Below are 21,574 nucleotides of genomic sequence, written 5' to 3'. Positions count from 1 at the left end.
TAAAATCCTTTCTTTGCTGTTTCATATACTTGTGAAGTTTTGAGATTAACTTACTAAATCTCTGTAAAATGGGGGTAAACATATCTCCCTCAGGACTGTGGTGAGTTTTAAACAAAATACTAGTAAAGTACTTAAGATATTGTTTAAAAAACAGAGGAAATGCTCCATGAAAATTTTTTTCTGTTATCTTTGTCATTCAGGAACACAACAGGCTTCCTACATGTCAACTGTTACCTTTATATAGGAAGAACAAACAGGAGCGCCTGGGTGGTTCAGTCGGTTAAGCATCCTAATGGTCTCATGCTCCCTGTGCCCCTCTCCTCTCTTTCCCTTCCCAACTTATGCACGTACGGTCTCTCTCTCTAAATAATTAAATAATTAATTAATTACATTATTTGAAAAATAAATAGGGGTTCAGTAGGTTAAAAGTCTGACTTCAGCTCAGGTCATGATCTCACAGTTCATGGGTTCAAGTCCTGCATCGGGTTCTGTGCTGACAGCTCAGCGCCTGAAGCCTGCTTCAGATTCTGGGTCTCCCTCTCTCTCTGGCCCTCCCCGGCTTGTACTCTGTCTCTCTCTCTGTCAAAAATTAACAAACATTAAAAAAATAAAGGAAGGAAGAACAAACAAATATGGGTTACTAGATGGGGAGTGTTCCCTTCATTCAGAATTCAGTCTTTCTCTTGCCAGGTCCTGGATGGGCGGACGAAAGCAAGCATCCCTGCTCTCCTTGTCCCTTGGAGACCCCAGGAACTCACAATTCTATACCTGCTTTCTCTTCCAGGAGGACTGAGGCAATAAAGTGCGTTAAAGGCCAGAGAATCAAAACTGCTGCTGGTTCTCCTGTGTGGTCTAGTCCTACACTCATTTATGAATATCTCTGTATCTTTACTAACTCCACCGTTGGGGCCGAGAAGATTCTGGCAAGTAATTCCCTGGAGGCTCCTTTTTTTTTTTTTTTTAATAATTTTTTTTTTTTTTAACGTTTATTTATTTTTGAGACAGAGAGAGACAGAGCATGAACGGGGGAGGGTCAGAGAGAGAGGGAGACACAGAATCTGAAACAGGCTCCAGGCTCTGAGTTGTCAGCACAGAGCCCGACGCGGGGCTCGAACTCACGGACCGCGAGATCGTGACCCGAGCCTAAGTCGGCCACTTAACCGACTGAGCCACCCAGGCGCCCCTCCCTGGAGGCTTCTTGAATGATCTGCTGCTCTTCAAGATTCTGGAAAGTCTACTTAAGCCCTTATTGGACTGAAATGATAAAGTGGTGTAAGTATGGCAGGGCGGATCACTAATAAAGAGAAGCCCATAAGGACCATAACAATCAAGATGGCTTTGCTGATAAAATAATTAACGCAGTCTTAAATGAACAATCCTAATGATGGGGTTCTTGAGCTAATGGCTAAGAAAGAATTCTTAAGACATTCTTTGGTTCAAAAAGGTGATTTTACTAAAGCACAGGGACGGGACCCGTGGGCAGAAAGAGTTGCACTGGGGTTGTGAGGAGTGATTGATCATATACTTTTAAGTTAGTGGGGGTGAGAGATAGCGTAAGTGTCTACAGAATTTGAAAGCAAGGTTTTCAGGACCTTGAGGAGCTAGCTGCTGTTCAGATAAGGTTAGTTTCAGTCTTTAATAAAACAAAAACATCAAGGAAGTAAGGCAGCCATGAGTTCCTTGAGGAAGGTCATGCTCTGAATGTTTCAGGTGTCTATCAAGGGGCTGCAGGCTGTATGGAGATTTAATTGAAGGTACGTTTCTCTTGCCTCTGTTTCCCTCATCACTAACACACCCCCATAATGTAAGGATGCCAAGAACAAGTTATTCAGATTAATATCTAAATCAGCGAATTATCTGGCATTGGGAAATTCTTATTAAAATATTTATAAACTATGTAATAAATTCTTCCCTACTTTAGAGATTATTTTCCAAATTATAACGATTTAAGGGGTCTCTTAAATTCAAACTATTCTCTATCTTGTCTTTTTATATTATCCAGTCTTGAATTTTGCTTAGAAAAGCAGAAACTTATTTCCAACATATTATGCCACCTCCTAAATGCAATTTTATTTATACTAACTTTTGAATAGAGTGAACTGAAGTTTAAAAACACTAAATATTGAAGTCAGATCTACTGAAATTTTCATGAATAACACCCTTCACAGAAATTTGGATATAGATGACAATAGGCCACAACCATGTTGTCAGAATGGTTTAATACATGGAACTATGATGTTTGTTAGTTGTGTAGCCTTGAGAAAATAACTGGGTCTCAGTTTTATCATTTATAAAACAACCTTTATACTCTCTATAGATATAGAGTGGTGAATCAGGGAATTGAATGTGTGAAGTCACTGCCCTATTTCTTCGCTCGCAAAGGCATTTGATAGAAGCATATTTTAACTAAAATTCTTTACTGTTTTCTGCTTCCACCCTTTACCCGGTGACTTGCAGATCCATCCTTGAGTTCGAGCTTGACCACGTGACTCGTTGCAGCCGCCGGGATGTCACCACGCGCGGCCTATGCGAAGGTTTTAAATATGCATGTGCCCTTGGCTTACTGTCTCCATGAGAAAAGCCGTCATTGTCTACTCAGCCTGGGCTCCAACATGGAGTGAACCTGATCGTGATACTCAGTGAGGAGCTATAGCTTGAAGCAGATCTTCCTACCCAAACCACACTGGTGTGTTCCGGAGAAGAAATAATTACTGTTGTCAGTCACTGAGTTAATCCACTAAATGTGGGGATTCTGTATTATGCAGCACTTATGTGGCAATAGATAAATGATACTATTGCTTCACAGTGTGGTATATGTAACTTAAAAATACCTAAGGAGCACTTGGGTGGCTCAGTTGTTTAAGTGTCCGATTTTGGCTCAGGTCATGATCTTGCGGTTCTTGAGTTCGAGCCCCACGTCGGGCTCCGTGCTGACAGCTCAGAGCCTGAAGCCTGCTTTGGCTTCTGTGTCTCCTTTTCTCTCTGAACCCCTCCTCTTTGTGCTCTGTCTCTGTTTCTGTCTCTCTCTGTCTCTCTCAAAAATAAATAAACAAAAAAAACTCTTAATAATCTTTAATTTCTTCATCTTTTTTGAGAGATTAATATTATCTGTTTGTAGGTTTTTTGTGAGAATGAGTCAGTATTTGTATAGCATTTAGGATGCTTTACGTAAGTTAGCCCATAGAAGCGTTATATAAATATAACCTCTTATACTTTTGTTGTTAATAGACCTCAATTCCTGTATTTTTTAATGTTATGTGCTTCCATCATTAAGTCTCCATGCCGTTCTTCTCTGAAAAATAATTCAGTACAGTAAGTTTGTTTCCCTCCAATGTAAATGTCTTCCAGTTAGAGAATGTACCTCTTGACCGACATAGCAGCCTCCAACTTAACAAATGTGTTGACAACATGTTTTAGGTATGCATGGAGAAAGAATGACTCAAACACATAGCCACCACAGGAAGTGTTATCTGAGAGGAAGGCAAACGAAGCAGCTTATGACTGGCAACTTCAGTATTAGAGAGTTGTTTCCCTATTGTACATAGAATTCATGCTTTTTTCTTTTCTCCCCATTTCTAAAATTATTTATAAAGTCCCTTTATAACGTAAATCAGTAAAATATATATCTGGAAGAGTAGAAAGACATAGGATATAGCTACCATGATGGTTAAGAATATGTGCCAACTTTGTGCTTAGCCCACGGTTCCCAGTTTTTCAGTCAAGCATCAGCCTAGATGTTGCTGTAAAGGTACTTTTTTAAAAAAATTTTTGATGTGTATTTGTTTTTTAAGAGATGGAGAGACAGAGTGCGAGCGGGGAAGGGGCAGAGAGAGAGAGAGAGGGAGATACAGAATCCAAAGCAGGCTCCAGGCTCTGAGCTGTCAGCACAGATCCTGATGCAGGGCTCGAACCCATCAGCGGTGAGATCATGACCTGAGCAGAAGTCAGATGCTTAACCAATTGAGCCACCCAGGCACCCCCAGATGTGACTGACATTTAAATGAGTACAATTCACATAAAGTCGATTGTCCTCCATAATGTTGGTGGGCCTTGTCTAATCAGTTGAAGGGTTTAAGAGCAAAACCAGAGATTTCTTAAAGAAGCATTAATTCTGCCTGAAGACTGCAATACTGCAACTCCAATTTCCAGTCTTCAGATCTTGGACTTTAGTCTGCAATACCATCTCTTCCCTGAACTTCCAAACTGCTAGTCTGCTCTACACATTTTGGACTCACAAATCCCTACAATTGTGTGATTTGAGCCAATTCCTTAACATGAAATATCCCCTGACAGATAATTAGTAAGTAAATATCCTATTGGTTCTGTTCATCTGGAGAACCCTGACTAATACAGTAGCATAGAGAGAAATCATTCTCAGGGTAAAGAGGCAATGGACACTGTATAGGAAATGGAAAGAAATCTCAATTTTCAGGGGGATATCTCCATTCAGTAATTTGGTAACTCAGTAAATATACAGTGATCTATGCAATATTATATAACGGAGATTAAGCAGAGTAAGTCATGCTCTCCAGGAGTTCATCATCTAGGGACAAAGTCAAACTGCTAATCACCCAAAGGAAAGCAATTAGGTGACAGGAATTATTGTAGTGCAGAGAAGCAGGGTAGGGGATCTGAGACATGTGTTGCAAAAAGAAGTCGAGGTGCAAATGTACCAAAAGTCAGAATTATTAGACACAGTAACAGAAGTATGACAACTGATAGGAAAGAATGAATATAACCACAGTCTTGGAGATAAGAAACTGCACATTTTAGTCTGGAACTTTAGGCACTGTGGGTCTGCGGCTCTAGCAATGGCTGCCATAGCTGTAGAGAAAAGAAGGCAGATAAGGTCTCAGTTAAAGAATAAAGATCTTCTGCATTTTGGACAATGTTTACTCTTTTAGTTTTGCCTTTCATCTATGTTTCCTTGAAACCTAGCATACATCCTCGTGTCTGTAAATGCTCAATAAATATTTCACCGTTAATAGTTGAAACGAATGAAGGAATAAAACAGATTTTAGTGGATTTGGGGGTGAATCCTCAAATGACAGAGACCAATAAAAGTGTGTGTATTGATTCAAAAGCATTTGTTAAGTATTCAAAATAGTCCAAGTCCCGAATAAAATATTTTGTGAGAGGTTGGAAGTTTGGTTGGAGTTGGAGAACACACATTAGTTGCATAACATATTTAGCTATAGATTTTTGTGCTTTTTACCTACATAGGGAATATTGGTTAGTTCTCTATACAATGTGGTTATAGTCAGGCTCGGCTTTTTTGGTGTAATGAGAGTTCTCTGAGATACATCACTTTTACATATTTTTATGGATAGAATTAGGCCAGGTTAAACTTAGTGGGCAATTTCAGTCAAAAATCTGGTGCCCCTGGTAGACAAACATGACAAAACATACTCCATATATAAGGGCTGATAAAGCCTCTTTCTATATGGGTATGGTCTGTATTTCACACACATCAGCATATTGATTTGCCTTCCAGAGTGTTTTATAGTCCTCCTTGCCTGAATACCCTTGTCTAGACACATGTTCCCATGCCCACTCTTGAAACTTTATGCGTTATAAGGTCTGTGTAGGTTTGTTTTATAAGGTCTGGGTAGGTTATTTAATACTTTAAAATATATAAATAAATATACTCCCGGACAAGCCAAAGTTAAACATCATTCAGCATTATCGTATTCCATGAACCTATTTTTATAATGTAATTTGCATGCAGAGAATGGACTGGTATTATAAAATAAACGAAATCCAGAATGTGATTTAATTCCTATCCCATCCATATATTTCCTTTTTTTATTCTCCCTCTAACATGGTTAAGCAAGCACCTGTAGATTTACCAGTTCATTTTATCTCATAAACAGATGGAGAAATTGAGGTATAGAGTAGCCAAATCACTTCCTAACGTCAAACAGGTGTGTCTCTTCTGAGAAAGATGGGTGAAGCATATATATATGCTTCACTCACTATATATATAGAGATAGATAGATAGATATCAAATATATTATAGGCATATATATATAATACGTTATAGGCATATAACACAGGCCTAGCAGTTAGAGTCTGTAATATCAACTAATTAACTGATGAACTATATCCTGTGCCTTAAAATCTAAGATTGCACAAGTTGCAGAAAGATTATTTCAGAACACAATAAGGGGAACTCCGAACATGAGATTTTAGAAATGTTTCTAGATTAGTACAGGGTGTGCCATAAAAGGTGATAGCAATAATTCAGATACTTAAAAATAATTTTAAAACAAGATATGAGGAATCCACAAAAATAAAGAAGAGTACCCATGACTTATTTAACCACATTTACTAAAAAACAATACAAGTTCACATATAAAATTCAATGGCACTTCTATACCTTGGTTAAAAAATAAAATTGGAAAATATTTTTTTTAAATCAAAAATACATGAAATTCTCGAAGATAAATTTAACACAACATCTGTAAGTATACACTGAAAACTACAAAAAGAGAAATGAAAGTTCCTCTAAGTAACTGAGATGTGCCATGTATTTGAATTAGAAAACTCAATATTGTTGCTATTTTCTCCCCCAAATTTTCTACATTTTCGGGGTAATTCCAATCAAATCCATAAAGTTATTTGGTAGAATTTGACAAGCTGATGCTGAAATGAATATTAAAAATGCCAGGGACCTAAGACAGCCAAAACAGTCATGGGGAAAAAATAGAACAAAATAAAAGGAGCCTAACTACTGGATTTTAGATTTACAAAACCACATTAATTCAGAGTAAGGATAGACATGTGCATCCGTGGAATAAAATAGAGAGCATAGAAATAAATTCACATGTACATGGTAAATTGATTTTAACAAGGTAACAATATATTCCAATGGGAAAATGGAACTAAAAACCTACATATATATTTGGGAAAAAAAATCATTTTGCATACAAAAAAAATTAACTCAAAATGAATCATAGAAGAAAATTGGAGAGGCCAAGACTTCCTAGACAGGACAAAAAAAAAAAAAAAGACGTACAGAAATTATAAACTAAACTTTAGACTTTATCAAAATGAAACTTTATGCTTTTCAAAGATTTTCTGTAGAAAATGAATCACAGAGACTACAAGAAAATTATTATATATATAATATATATATTTATACTTATACTAAATATGTAAAATATATAAAGAGAATACATAAAATGAACTGCTACAATTCAAAAATAAGACAATTTAAAAATGAGTAAATAATGTGAACACATTGGAAAAGAGCATCTACAGGGGCACCTGGATGGTTCAGTTGGTTATGTGTCGTCTGAATTCAGCTCAGGTCATGATCTCACGTTTCATGGGTTTGAGTCCCGCTTAGGGCTCTGTGCAGACAGCTAAGAGCCTGGAGCCTGCCTCGGATTCTGGGTTTCTCTGTCTCTCTCTCTCTCTCTGCCCCTCCCCTGCTCTCGCTCTGTCTCTCTCTTTCTCTCTCTCTCTCAAAAGTAAACATACATTAAAAAAAATTTTTTTAAAGAGGATCTACAAAGGCCAAGAAATACATAAAAAGTAGTCATTATCATTAATTACCATGAAAATGCAAATTAAACCAAAGTGGCATATCTTACATATCCAATAGAATGACTAAAGTTAAAAATAATTTTAGTATTAAATATTGGTGAAGAGAAGCTGGAATCCTCCTATCTCAATGATGAGAACATAAAATATGTATAACAACTTTTTAACACATAGTGACACATTATTATAAAGCTCAACATTGACTTATCAGAAGACTAGTCCATTTCACTCCTAGGTATTTACACAAGAGAAATCAAAAGCTGTGTTCAGAAAAAGACTTATACATGAGTGGTCATAACAGCTTTATTTATAATAGTCCCAAATTGGACACAATCCAACTCTCCTTAACAACTGGAAATAAACAAATTGTGCTAATACGGACAATGGGATACTATGAAGGAACATAAAAAATACATAAATCAACTACAAAATCACATAACAAAACAGATGAATCTCAAAATAATTATGCCTAGTGACATATGCCAGACACAGAAGAGTGTATCTTGAAAGTCTTGAATGGCTTTCTTTTCTTTCTTTCTTTCTTTCTTTCTTTCTTTCTTTCTTTCTTTCTTTCTTTGTGAAAGAGAGAAAGAGCATGAATGAGTAGGACAAGGGCAGAGGGAGAGGGAGAAAGAGAATCTTAAGCAGGCTGCATGCCCTGCATGGAGCCCAATGCGGGTCAAGATCTCATGACCACGAGATCATGACCTGAGCAGAAATCAAGTCAACAATTAACTCACTAAGCCACCCAGGAGCCCCATGAAAGTATTTCTTTATATAAAAATCAAGAACAGGTGATACTAACCCAAGTGACAGAAAGAGGATCTGTTAGTGTTGGGAGAATTCACCACAAAACTGTGAGGGAATATTTGGGGTGATTAAAAATTTGAAAACCTGGTATATTTAATAATACATAAAGTGTATCTCAATAAATATTAGTGATTAAAAAATAACATGCTAATTTCTATTATTTTTGCTTTGTATAAAATGGTTTCCTCCCCAAAGGAGCAATGGTCTGAGGGAAGATAAAATAATCAAATACACTTGTGTAGATATTTCAGAAACTATCAAGAGGTGGTGTTTCAACTTTTCCCAGTTGTTGTCAGAGACTAAAACGGAAGCATTCTAGAGTATTTTTAAAAGGAAATAGATGTTTAGCCACTGGTTAATTATTATTAATTATTAATTTTAGGAGGATGGCAATCAATCAGTGGCTCCGACAATCTATGTATTTTCAGCACATGGAAGAAGTCAGGTTTAGAGCATCACAAAGTGACCATGTTTAATGGAGCCAGGCAAAGTGTTATTATATTTCCATGTATTAATATAAATGGGCCTATTAAATAATGATTATTTTATTTCCCATGATTATAAGTCAGCAGGTATTTGACATATTCAAAGGGAAGACTTCAACTCTATAGTTTCATCCATGAAAACATGGATGCCTTGAGGAAAACCCCTAAGTGTGATATTCTGTTATTCCTATGCAGAGAAAAAGAGGCCAGAAATGAGACTGATGTCAAGTGTAAGGATTACCATAAACAATGGTGAAAAGACATTTTTGATATTCTGAGCAATGAATCAAGAGAAATCATTAAACTTCAACAGATGAATCACTCAATATTTTAAATTCCTTAATAGAAGAGTTTGTGAAAAAATTAGAAAACTTTTCAGAATTTTAATAAATCCTGTTCTCACATCCTTAAAAGTAGACACTTAAGAAATTAAAATATTATGAATCATAAACTTCAATAGATCAACCTAATGAAGTAAATTAATCAGTGAGAATCAGAACAAACGTTGAAATTAAGGTAAAATCTTTCTGTTATCTTCAAGGCAAAATAGACACTCAAGAAATTAAAATAGTTGGTCTTCACTTCAGCTTTGAGAAATAGATGTGACTAAAATCTTTCAGCATATGCTTAATGAAAATTCAATTTTCCAGAATATTTCTCTAACCCGACCCTTGGACAAAAATATGGTAACTAAAGAGATGTTAAATTTCACTTTACCATGCGGAAAGCTTTCTCCAATTCCCCAAATAAGATGGATTTTGGTGATACAGAATCAGAGAGGAGTTTAATACCACAAAACTTGATAAATTACCAGATCATATCATCACCTCAAGTTGCAGTCAACCCAGGGCCTATACAACCAGTAAGGCACAAGACTGGTGATGACGATGACGATGACGATGACAATGACAATGACTGAAAGGTTTTCATGAATTAGAAATTTTTAGTAGGAAGAGAATCGTCATTGATATTTTTATAAAGGGACTGGGCATCACAGTTTTTCTTTCCTTTCATTTCAAGTGGCATATCTAGTTGCTAATTACTCTGTCAGTAGGTGTAACTAAAGCTCATCATGGTTGTTAGATGCTGACTGCCTTCTGAGCCTCTTCTCAATGTCATGTCAAATAAAATTAGAGTGGCAATGTAGCAAAACTAATTAGGGCACACTGACCTTAGTAGTGGGCAGTTCTTATCGATCTCAGCCCACGCTTGTTACAATTTTGCAAAAATCAAAACAAAGTAGAAAAATATTTCTACTTGCTACTAGCCCTTTTTAATCACCTATTCATTCCAAGTGACATGAAATTAATGAATCTTCTATCAAAGGAGGCACTATTCAGAAAAAGAAATGAGAGGTAAATCCTTTGAGATGCACTTGTAATTACAGGTCTGTCTTAGTCAGTACAGGCTGCTATAACAAAATACCATAGACTGGGTGAATGGCTTAATCATCAAATATTTGTTTTTCACAGTTCTGGAGAATGCTTTGTGCCAACAGATTTGTGCCAGTGGTAAGGAACCCCCTTACTAGTTTGCAGATAATCACATTCTTCCTGTATCCTCACATGGCACAGAGCCAGAGATCATCTCTCTCATGCCTCTTCATACAAGGGCACTAATCCCACTCCTAAGGGCTCCTGTTATGACTTAATTACTTCCCAGGCCTCATCTCTGAATACTATCACCTTGGAGATCAGGGTGTCAACACAGGAATTTTAGGGGACACCAACATTCAGTCCATAGCAATGCCAATCTCCCATTTAAATGTGGAGGCTGTATTTTTTTAAAATATTTTATTCAATTAAGTGAAATGATTTTATTACAAATAATCTTTAAGAAAAAGGAGCAATAGAGGGAGAGGATGGTGGAGTAGGAAGATCCTGGGCTCACCCTGTCACACAAATACAACCAGGTAACACTCACATCAGGGTAAATAACCCAGAAAATGACACAAGACTGGCAGAACAGACTGCACAGCTAAATGCAGAGAAGAGGCCACATAGAGGAGGGTAGGAAGGGCAGACACAATCAGAACTAAATGGACCAATGGGACTGTACAAGGGATGGAGAGACACCATAGACACAGTGAGAGGAAAGGAGCAGACCTCATGTGAGGCACCCAAGGTGGAGACCTTGCACTAGGAACATGAATCCCCATAACATTTGGCTTTGAAAGTCAGTGAGACTTGGCTTTGCGAATTCTTCTATTCTGTGGGATTTGGCACCCGAACTTAAAAAATCAGCAGGCTCAGTCCTGGCAGAGCCAAAAGGTGATAGGAAACGGAGTCTCAGCCTTTAAAGCTACAGCATAACAAAGCCCCAAGGAGATACAGAAGAAAGAATTTGAAAAACACCCTAGGGTATACAGGAAGGAGACTTATTGACTAATCTCAGAGCATGTACTAGAAGGGGAAGGATATGTAGGAAACTTCTCCAGGAACAAAGGAGCTGGCAGGCACCATTTCCGTCCCCCAACCCTCCAGCCTAAACACAGGGACAGACACCTACAGGAACCAGCAAAGCACCAACACTCTGTGTCTAGCTTGTGAGCAGTGTGCCCTGTCCCACACAATTCTGTGGCTCTAACCCCTCCAATACAGCAGGTCTCAGTTTTCCTAGACTGCTGCAGATCCTCTCCCACAGCATATCAGCACAGGTTTTACTGGCACCATGCACCCTGCCCCCTGCGTTCTTCTGTGGACTCCCACCCTCCAACCTGCCCTTGGTAGGAGTCTATGCAAAGCAGTACCACAAATCTGGCAGTGTGCAAGCAGCCCCAACAGGAACCGGCACCATTCCAATATAAATCCTGGTCCAGAGAAAGATAAGCACACATACCAGTCAGACATTGGTCCCAGTGCTGGGATGGAGGCAGACAAATGGTCTGAATGCAGACTCTACCCACCAACAATAGCTTCTCAGGGAACAACACAGGTCAAACACCCTGTAGTTTGGTGCTATTGTAACTGTGGCAAATGCCTAGTCTGACTCAACTCAAGCCCAAGGTGTCCCGAGACTGGCCCACTAATACCACAGGGGCCACTGTCCATAAGAGGCAAAGAGAGCCATTTTAGATGAATGGACTGAAGGGAAAAGCAACTCACGCACAACAGCAGGGTATCTGAATCACGCATAGGAAGCACCCTTGAAGTGCCAAGTTCTGGTGAACAGGGGACCTCACATAGCAGGTCATTACAAGACCTCTTCTTCATAAGGTGATTACTTTTAAGTACAAGAGATGTAGCTGTCTTTTCTAACACATAGGAACAGACACAGATAGGTAGACAAAATGAGGAGACAGAGGAATACGTCCCAAATGAAAGAACAGGACAAACTCACAACTAGATAACTAAATATAACCGCATAATATGACTGATAGAGAATTTAAAGCAATGGTCATTAAGATACTCACTGGACTTAAGAAAAGTACAGTTACTGGATGACTTCACTAAGACCCTCAATAAAGAGACAGAAAACATAACAAAGAACCAAACAGAGATGAAGAACTTAGTAATTGAAATTAAAAATATATGACATGGAATAAGTAGGGGACTAGAGGATGCAGAACAGATCAGCAACCTGAAGGACAGAGCAATGGAAAGCAATCAAGCAGAATAGGACAGAAAAAAAAGAATAAAAAAACAAAAATAGGTGAAGGGAACTCAGTGATATGTACTATTATGTAAAATGTGAAATGTAACAACTTTCACATTACAGGGAGCCCAGAAGAAGAAAAGAGAGAAAAAGTGGTGGGAAAATTTTTTTTAAAGAAATAATAGCTGAAAAAATCCTGAATCTGGGGAAGAAAACAGAAATCCAAATCTGTGGATCCACAATCTCTGTGGAAGCACAAAGAGCACCCAACAAAATCAACCAAGGAGGTCCACACCAAGACACATAGTAATTAAAATGAAAAAAAAAAAAAAAAAGTGATAAAGAGAAAAATTTTAAAGTAGGAAGAGAAAAGAAGACAGCTACATATAGGGAAACCTCATAAAGCTGCCAACTGATTTTTCAGCAGCAACACTGCAGGCCAGAAGGGAGTGGCATGATATACTCAAAGCGTTGAAAACAAAACAAAACAAAATTAACTTGTAACCAAGAATACTCTATCCAGCAAGGCTACCATTCAGAATAGGAGAGATAAAGAGTTTCACAGACAAACAAAAGTTAAAAGAATTTATCACCACAAACCAGCCTTACAGGAAATGTTAAAGGGGACTCTGTGAGTGGAAAGCAAAGACTATAAGCTGGAGCAGGAGAAACAGAAAGCAAATAAATAAATAAAAAATAAAATTATATCTATAAAAATATGTCAAGGGATTCACAAAATGAAATAATGTAAAATATAACACCATACACCTAAAATATGGAGGGGGGAGAGGAATAAAAATCTAATGCTTTTAGAATGGATTCAGATTTAAGTGACCATCAACTTAATATAGACTGCCATATGCATAAGATGATATATATAATTTTAATGATAACCACAAACCAAAAACTGGTAATAGATCTACAAAAAATAAGGAGAAAAGAATCCAAGTATATCACCAAAGAAAGCCAGCAAACCATGAGTAAAGAGAACATGTGAAGAAAGGAACAGAGAAGAACTACAAGAAGAACCATAAAACAAGTAACACATGACAATAAGTAAATGCCTATAGATACTTACTTTGAAAGTAAATGAACTAAGCACTTCAATCAAAAGATAGGGCGATGGAGTGAATAAAAAAACAAGACCCATCTATATGTTGCCTAAAAGAGACTCATTTCAGACCTAAAAACACATGCAGATTCAAAGTGAAGTGATGGGAAAGCATTTATCATGAAAATAGAAATAAAAAGAAAGTGGAGGTGGCAATATTTATGTCATACAAAATAGATTTTAAAACAAAGACTTTAACAAGAGACGAGCAAGAACACTACATCATCATAAAGGGAACAATCTAACAAGTAGATATAACTATAAATATTTATGGACTCAACATGTGAGCACCCAAATACACAAAGCAACTGATAACAAAAATAAAGGAAGTTATTGACAGTAATGCACATACCATTTCCATCATATGCGGATGATAAATCATCCAAACAGAAAATCAACAAGGAAACAATGTCATTGAATGACACATTGGGCCAGATAAACCTAACAGATATATTCACAACATACCATCCTGGGGCACTTGGGTGACTCAGTTGGTTGAGCATTCACAGCTTCAGCTCAGGTCATGATCTCACAGCTTGTGAGTTTGAACCCTGCATCAGACTCTGTGCTTATAGCTCAGAGCCTGGAGCCTGCTTCAGTTTCTGTGTGTCCCTTTGACTCTGCCTCTCCCAACTCATTCTCATTCTCTCATTCTCTCTCTCTCTCTCCCTCCCTCCCTTCCTCCCTCTCTCCTTCTCCCCCTCTCTCCTTCTCCCCCTCTCTCCCTCTCCAAAAATAAACATTAAAAAAAGAACATATCATCCTAAGACAGAATACACATGTATTTCATGTGCATATGGAATATTCTCCAGAATAAATCGTGAGACTACCAAACAAGTCTCAACAAATTCAAAAGGATTCAAGCTATACTATTCATTTTTTCTGACCCTCATGCTAAGAAACCAAAAATCAACCACAAGAAAAAGTCCAGAAAGAACACAAATACATGACAGTTAAATAACATGCTACTAAACAATGAAGGGGTCAACCAATAAATCAAAAAGGAAATCAAAAAATATATGGAGACAAATGAAAATGAAAACAGCAGTTCAAAATGTTGGAGATGCAGCAAAAGCTGTTCTAAGAGGGAAGTTTATAGCAATGCAGGCCAACCTCAATAAGAAAAAAAAAAAAAATCTCAACCTACCGTTACACCTACAGGAGCTAGAAAAAGAACAAACAAAGCCCCAAACCAGTAGAAGGAAAGAAATAATAAAGATGAGAGTAGAAATAAACAAAATAGAAATAATAAGAGTAATACATATATACATACATACATACACACACAGATCAATAAAGCCAGGAACTGGTTCTTTGAAAAGATCAACATAACTGATAAACATTTAGCCAGAAGAAAACAAAACACAAACAAACAAAACAGAGAGAAGACTCAAACAAAATCAGAAATGAAAGAGAAAAAATAATCAACACCACAGAAACACATAGAGTTATAAAAGAATATCATGAAAAATTACATGTCAACAAATTGGACAATCTAGAAGAAATGTATAAATTTCTAGAAACATATAATCTACCAAAACTGAAGCATGAAGAAACAGAAATATTGAATAGATTGATCACCAGTAATTTAATTGAATTAGTATTCAAAAAACTCCCAACAAAGTCTGGGACCACACAGCTTCACCAGCGAATTTTACCTAATATTTAAAGAAGAGTTAATACCTATTCTTTTCAAACTATTCCAGAAACTAGAAGCGGATGGAAAGCTTCCAAATTCATTCTATGAGGCCAGCATTACTATGATACCAAAACTAGATAAAGACACTAGGGGAAAAAAAAAAGAGGGGAACTATAGGCCAATATCTCTGATAAATATAGATACAAAAATCCATAACAGAATATTAGCAAATCCTAACCTCAAAGTACATTAAACTAATCATTCAAAACAATCAGGTGGGATTTATTCCTGGGATCCAAGGATAGTTTAATATTTGCAAATTAATCAACATGATACATCACGTCAATAAGAGAATGAATAAAAACCACATGATAATTTCAAGAGATGCAGAAAAAAACATTTGACAAGGTACATCTATTCATGATTAAAACCGTAAATAAAATAGGCCTGGAGGGAACATACCTCAACATACTAAAGGCCTTATAGGAAAAACACACCGCAAACATCATTCTCAGGAATGAAAAACTGAGAGCTTCTCCCCTAAGATTAGGAACCAAACATGGATGTTCACTTTCCACTTGTATTCAGCATAGTACTAGAAGTCCTAGTCGCAGCAGTCAGATAAGAAATAAAGGCATCCTGGGCCGCCTGGGTGGCTCAGTCGGCTAAGCGTCCGACTTCAGCTCAGGTCACGATCTCACAGTTCGTGGGTTCGAGCCCCCGTCGGGCTCTGTGCTGACAGCTCAGAGCCTGGAGCCTGTTTCAGATTCTGTGTCTCCCTCTCTCTCTGACCCTCCCCCGTTCATGCTGTCTCTCTCTGTCTCAAAAATAAATAAACGTTAAAAAAAAAAAAATTAAAAAGAAATAAAGGCATCCAAATTGGTAAGGAAGAATGAGACTTTCACTATTCACAGATGACATGATAGCATATACAGAAAATTCTAAAGACTAAAAAGACTAAAGATTCTAAAGCCTGAAAAAAAAAAAAAACCTACCGGAAGTGATAAATGAATTCAGTAAGGTCACTAGGTACAAAATCATTAGATAAAAATCTGTTATATTTCTATACACTAATAGTGGAGTTGCAGAAAGAGAAATTTCATTTATAATTGTACCAAAAAAAATAAAATACTGAGGAATGAACTGAGCTAAGGAGGTGAAAGACCTATACTCTGAAAACTTTAAAAAAGTTAAAGACAACACAAAGAAATGGAAAGATATGCATGCTTATGACTGTAAGAACAAGTATTGTTAAAATGTCCATACTACACAAAGCAATGTACAGATTTAAATACAGATTAATCTATCAAGTGCCAATAGCATTTTTTAAATTTTTTTTAAATGTTTTTATTTATTTTTGAGACAGAGAGACAGAGCATGAGCAGGGGAGGGGCATAGAGAGAGAGAGACAGACAGACAGACAGACAGAATCTGAAGCAGGCTCCAGGCTCCAAGCTGTCAGCACAGAGCCTGATGAGGGGCCCGAACTCACCGACTGTGAGATCATGACCTAAGCTGAGGTTGGACACCCAACCGACTGAGCCACCCAGGCACCCCCAATAGCATTTTTTACAGAACCAGAACAAAGAATCCTAAAACCTAGGGGTGCCTCAGTGGCTCAGTTTGTTAATCGTCCGACTTCGGCTCAGGTCATGATCTCACGGTTTCTGAGTTCGAGCCTCGTGTAGGGCTCTGTGCTGTCAGTTCAGAGTCTGGAGCCTGCTTCAGATTCTGTGTCCTCTCTCTCTGCCCCTCCCCTGGTCGCACCCTGTCTCTCACAAAATGAATAAACGTTAAGAAAATTTTTTTAATAATAAAAAAAAAAAGAATCCTGAAATCTGTATGGAACCACAAAAGACCCCAAATAACCAAAGCATTCTCAAAAAAGAACAAAACTGGAGGTATCACAATCCCATATATCAAGATACACTACACAGCTTGGGTAATCAAAACAGTTTGGTACTGGTACAAAAACCAACACATAGATCAGTAGAACAGAACAAAGAACCCAGAAATAAACCCATGATTATATTGTAAATTAATCTTTGACAAAGGAGGAAAGACTATGCAATGTCTCTTCAACAAATGGTGTTAGGAAAACCGGACAGCTACATGCAAAAGAATGATACTGGACCACTTTCTTACACCATACATAAAAGTACACTCAAGATGATTAAGACCTAAATGTGAGATCTGAAATAATAAAAATCCTAGAAGGGAGCACAGGCAAACAATTTCTCTGACATCAGCTTTCACAGCATGTTTCTAGGTATGTCTCCTGAGGCAAGGGAAACCAAAGCAAAAGTAACTATTGAGAGACTACGTCAAAATGAAAAGCTTCTGCACGGCAAGGTGAACAAATAAACAAACTTAAGACAATGTACTGAATGGGAGAAGATATCTGCAAATTACACATCCAATAAAGGGTTAGTATCTAAAGTATATAAAGAACATTTTAAATATCAAATATCAAGTAATCCAATTAAAAAATGGGAAGACAGGAACAGACATTTCTCCGAAGAAGATACGGAGACGGCCAACAGACACATGAAAAGATGCTCAAATCACCATCATCATCATTTGCATTTTGAAATGCAAATCAAAACCACAAGGAGATATCACCTTACACCTGTCTGTATGGCCAAAATAAACACAAGAAACAACAACTGTTGGCAAGATTGTGGAGAAAAAGGAACCCTAATGCACTATTTGTGGGAATGTAAACTGGTATAGCCACTGTGGAAACCAGTAGGGAGGTTCCTCAAAAAATTAACAATAGAATTATCATATAATCCAGTAATTCCACTACTAGGTATTTACCCAAAGAATACAAAACACTAATTTGAAAATATATATGCACCCCTATATTTATTGCAGCATTGTTTACAATAGCCAAATTATGGAAGCAACTTAAGTGTCCATCAATAGATGAAAGTATAAAGAAGATGTTGTATACAACACACACACACACCCACCCACCCCCACACACAATGGAATATTATATTATCCAACCATAAAAAAGAATGAAATCTTGCCATTTGCAACAATATGGATGGGTCTGGAGAGTACAATATTAAGTGAAATAAGTCAGAAAAGACAAATACCGTATGATTTTACTCGTGTGGAATTTAACAGACAAAACAAATGAACAAAGAAAAAAAGAGACAAATCAAAAAATAGACTCTTAATTACAGAGAACAAACAGATGGTTACCAGACAGGTGGTGGGTGGGGAGATGGGTGAAATAGGTGAAGGGGATTAAGAGCACACTTACAGTGATGAGCACTGAGGAATATATAGAATTGTTCAATCAGTATATTGTACATCTGAAATGAATATAACACTGTATGTTAATTTTACTAGATATTTGTTTTAAAAAAGGAGCAATAGAAATGACATAGGGTCAGGGCAACTGGGTGGCTCAGTCGGTTGAGCGTCTGACTTCGGCTCAGGTCATGAACTCGCAATTTGTGAGTTCAAGCCCCGTGTCGGGCTCTGTGCTGACAGTTCGCAGCCTGGAGCCTGCTTCGGATTCTGTGTCTCCTTCGCTCTCTGCCCCTCCCCCACTTATGCTCTGTCTCTATCAAAAATAAATAAAATGAAACAAAATTTTTTAAATAAAAAAAAGAAATGACATAGGGTCATTAAATATCATAGTCATGTTAAAATGACAGAACCTTAATTTAAAGTGGTATGAAATTACATGCTTAGTTCAAGATTCAACATTCAGTACTGAATATTTTGAAAATGCACTGTTTCTTAATGTTGCCTACTAAGAGAGGAAGAAGTACAGGATTTTGCTTCAGAACAAGAATTTCCTTATTCATGTATCAATGACAAAGAATTTCATTTGTCACATGGTTTTTGAGAGACATTCCCGTGCAGTTTCTTTACTTCATCACATTTGGGCAGTGTTAGCACTGCTATGTCTTGTGTTCTAACATTTGCTTTTCTTTTTTGCTGTATCATCAATAAAATCAGATTCCAGAGTTCACATGTTACTTCTTGACTTTCTTATATAAAGTCAAATTTCTAATAGTTTACACTTCACCCAATGGTGGCTGTAAAAATATAGAAATTCATGCATAAAAATAATCAAAAGCTTAAAATATCAACTTCTCATCTCTAATACATATATAAAGAAAATTTTGGCTTCAAATGTAACCAAATAATATCCTACAGTATTATAGGATACTTTTCGGACAATGCACTTTACTTTTCTGCGCTATGTAATATCAAAATAATACAGGGTGGCATAGATTACACTTGAACACAGAGTATTCAGAAGCTTTGTTTTTTACTATGCGATAACAGCATGGAGTTCTGAGGAAAACTCATAATGATCTCTAACTCCAAATTCTCTCTACAGAATGTGCAGCAGTCCTTAGAAAATACACGTACCTCTAAACCTTACGTATTAGTAGCAGCCATGCGTTGGATGATACTCATAACTTAAAAAAGGAACAAACATGGAAGAGATTAAAGAGAAAATGTATTGCAGGCATGTGTATTCCCTATGTATCCCACATATAAAGAGAAGGCATCCTCTTTTTCACTTAATAGTGTTACTTCTTAGTTCAGGACCTCTTTTTCTTTTCCCTGAATTTTTAAAATATAACAGTTCTCCTGCCACCAAATCATTCCCATAGCTCACAGCAATGTTATTTTGCAGTAATTCCCAACAAGAGGTATAATCCATTTCCCTAACCATTTAACCTAGCCTTGTCTTGTGATTTGTTTTAGCCAATAGAAGATGGAACTGACATCTTCTAGCCTCAGGCAGCCTTGTAGTTCTTGGCTTTCTCAGAGCCCTGCCCAGTCCCATAAAAGATATATATGCAAGCCTGATGGATGAGAAGAGAGCCCTGTAAACCATCCTCCGCTCCCCAGCCTATCTATCGTTCCAAGCAAAATCCAGTCAACTCTCAACAACAGAAGCCTCTTTGCTAAACCTGCCACTGACCCTAGATGGATGAGCAGTCCCAGAGAGTTTAGAAGAACCACTGAACTGAGCCAACCCATAGATTTAGATGTGTGAACTGAGCTACGAGAGTTGTTTTTTAAGCTAGTCAGTTTTTGTGTTGTTCACTGCGAGGAGTAGCTAATTGGTACAGGATTCCAATCAAACCCAAGCTTTTTTTCCCTCAGACAAAGCCATTCCTCCCTGAGCCTCTCAACCTTATATCCCTCTCTTTTACCCTGTACTTAAATGACAAATAATGAAATAGTCCAATATGCAAATGCCCTGAAACGATAGACTTACCCTCACAAAATCCCAAATGCCCAGGTAGCTTATAACTTTTCAACATTTAGCACACAAGACGAGCAAGAAAGACTCAAGTCTGTCATGTTTACCTCCAGAAAAAGGCCACTAGATTTAGGATGCTGAGTCCATACAACCTGAGTTGAGTTCAGTCTGGGCTTTGTTGCAATTTTATTTAATTCAGACCACTACTGACTTAAGATGATTGGAAGAAAGCAGGAGACTTTGCCATGAGCAGAAATTGTAATCTATGTAATGAGATTCAAGAAATCTCTTTTGTTTTACAGCCTACTGACCAGCTTTTCAAATTGCTCTGAGGCCTAGCTGTTACCTTTTCTTGGAGGGCCATGAGGATTTTTTGCTCCCCAGGCTTGCCCCAGCTTCTGAGCCATTGAAAGATAGCTGGTCTTAACTCTCTGCAGGCTTGTAATGCCTTGAACTTCATTCATCTCTCCTCTCCTATCTCAGCATTTGGAGGGTCCTACCTTACTTTTGCAGAAAGGCCCACATGTCTAGGAAAAATATCACTCAAATTTCTCTTTCCCCTCTCAGTCTTCAGCATAATACTGACTTATGCTATATGACAACTCATGGGAAGGAGTAAACAGGTAAATGCAGACTCAGGCTGTGACTGGGCTCTTCAGGCTAAAAATTTCTAAAGGTTCAGCTAGTTTCTCATCACCCTATGAGTCTATTTCTCCTTTTTCTAGTCCTCTACCAGGTGTCAAAAGTAAGCATGCATCCCTGTGCTCCAGTGAAGTGCTTGTTACTTAGAATTTAGCTCATTACCATTTCTTTTATCCTCATCTCTCAGATGGGTTAAAGCAAAACAACAACAACTATAATTTCTGAAATCATCCAGATGGTTTTGTTCAGGCAAGAGTGACATCTCTTGCAACTTTCCATATTCTAATTAGAAACTGAAGCCTGTTGGGGTGCCTGGGTGGCTCTGTCAGATAAGTGTCTGACTTGGTTTCAGCTTAGGTCATGATCTCTTGGTTTTGTGAGTTTGAGCCCCACATGGGGCTCTGCACTGGCAGCGCAGAACCTGCTTGGGATTCTCTCTCTCTCTCTCTCTCTCTCTCTCTCTCTCTCTCTCTCCCTCCTTGGCTCTCTGCCCCTCC

At 37.6% G+C, this 21,574-nt stretch overlaps 1 long non-coding RNA gene and 1 pseudogene across 1 annotated transcript in view; one reads left to right on the top strand and one right to left on the bottom strand.

Moving 5' to 3' along the window:
• LOC144614052 (uncharacterized) overlaps positions 1 to 21,574 on the bottom strand; it is a 425,367-nt gene that overhangs the window by 252,338 nt on the left and 151,455 nt on the right. The gene's annotated exons all lie outside the window — the stretch shown is intronic.
• The window catches only part of LOC132663377 (transcription factor BTF3 homolog 4 pseudogene), a 38,040-nt pseudogene continuing 27,979 nt past the window's right edge, over positions 11,514 to 21,574 (top strand).

The sequence above is a fragment of the Panthera onca genome, chromosome D4 (genome assembly GCF_046562875.1).
Source record: "Panthera onca isolate mPanOnc1 chromosome D4, mPanOnc1 haplotype 2, whole genome shotgun sequence".
NCBI lineage: Eukaryota > Metazoa > Chordata > Mammalia > Carnivora > Felidae > Panthera > Panthera onca.
The sequence above is the reverse complement of the archived record's forward strand: the minus strand, read 5'-3'. Positions and strand labels throughout refer to the sequence as shown.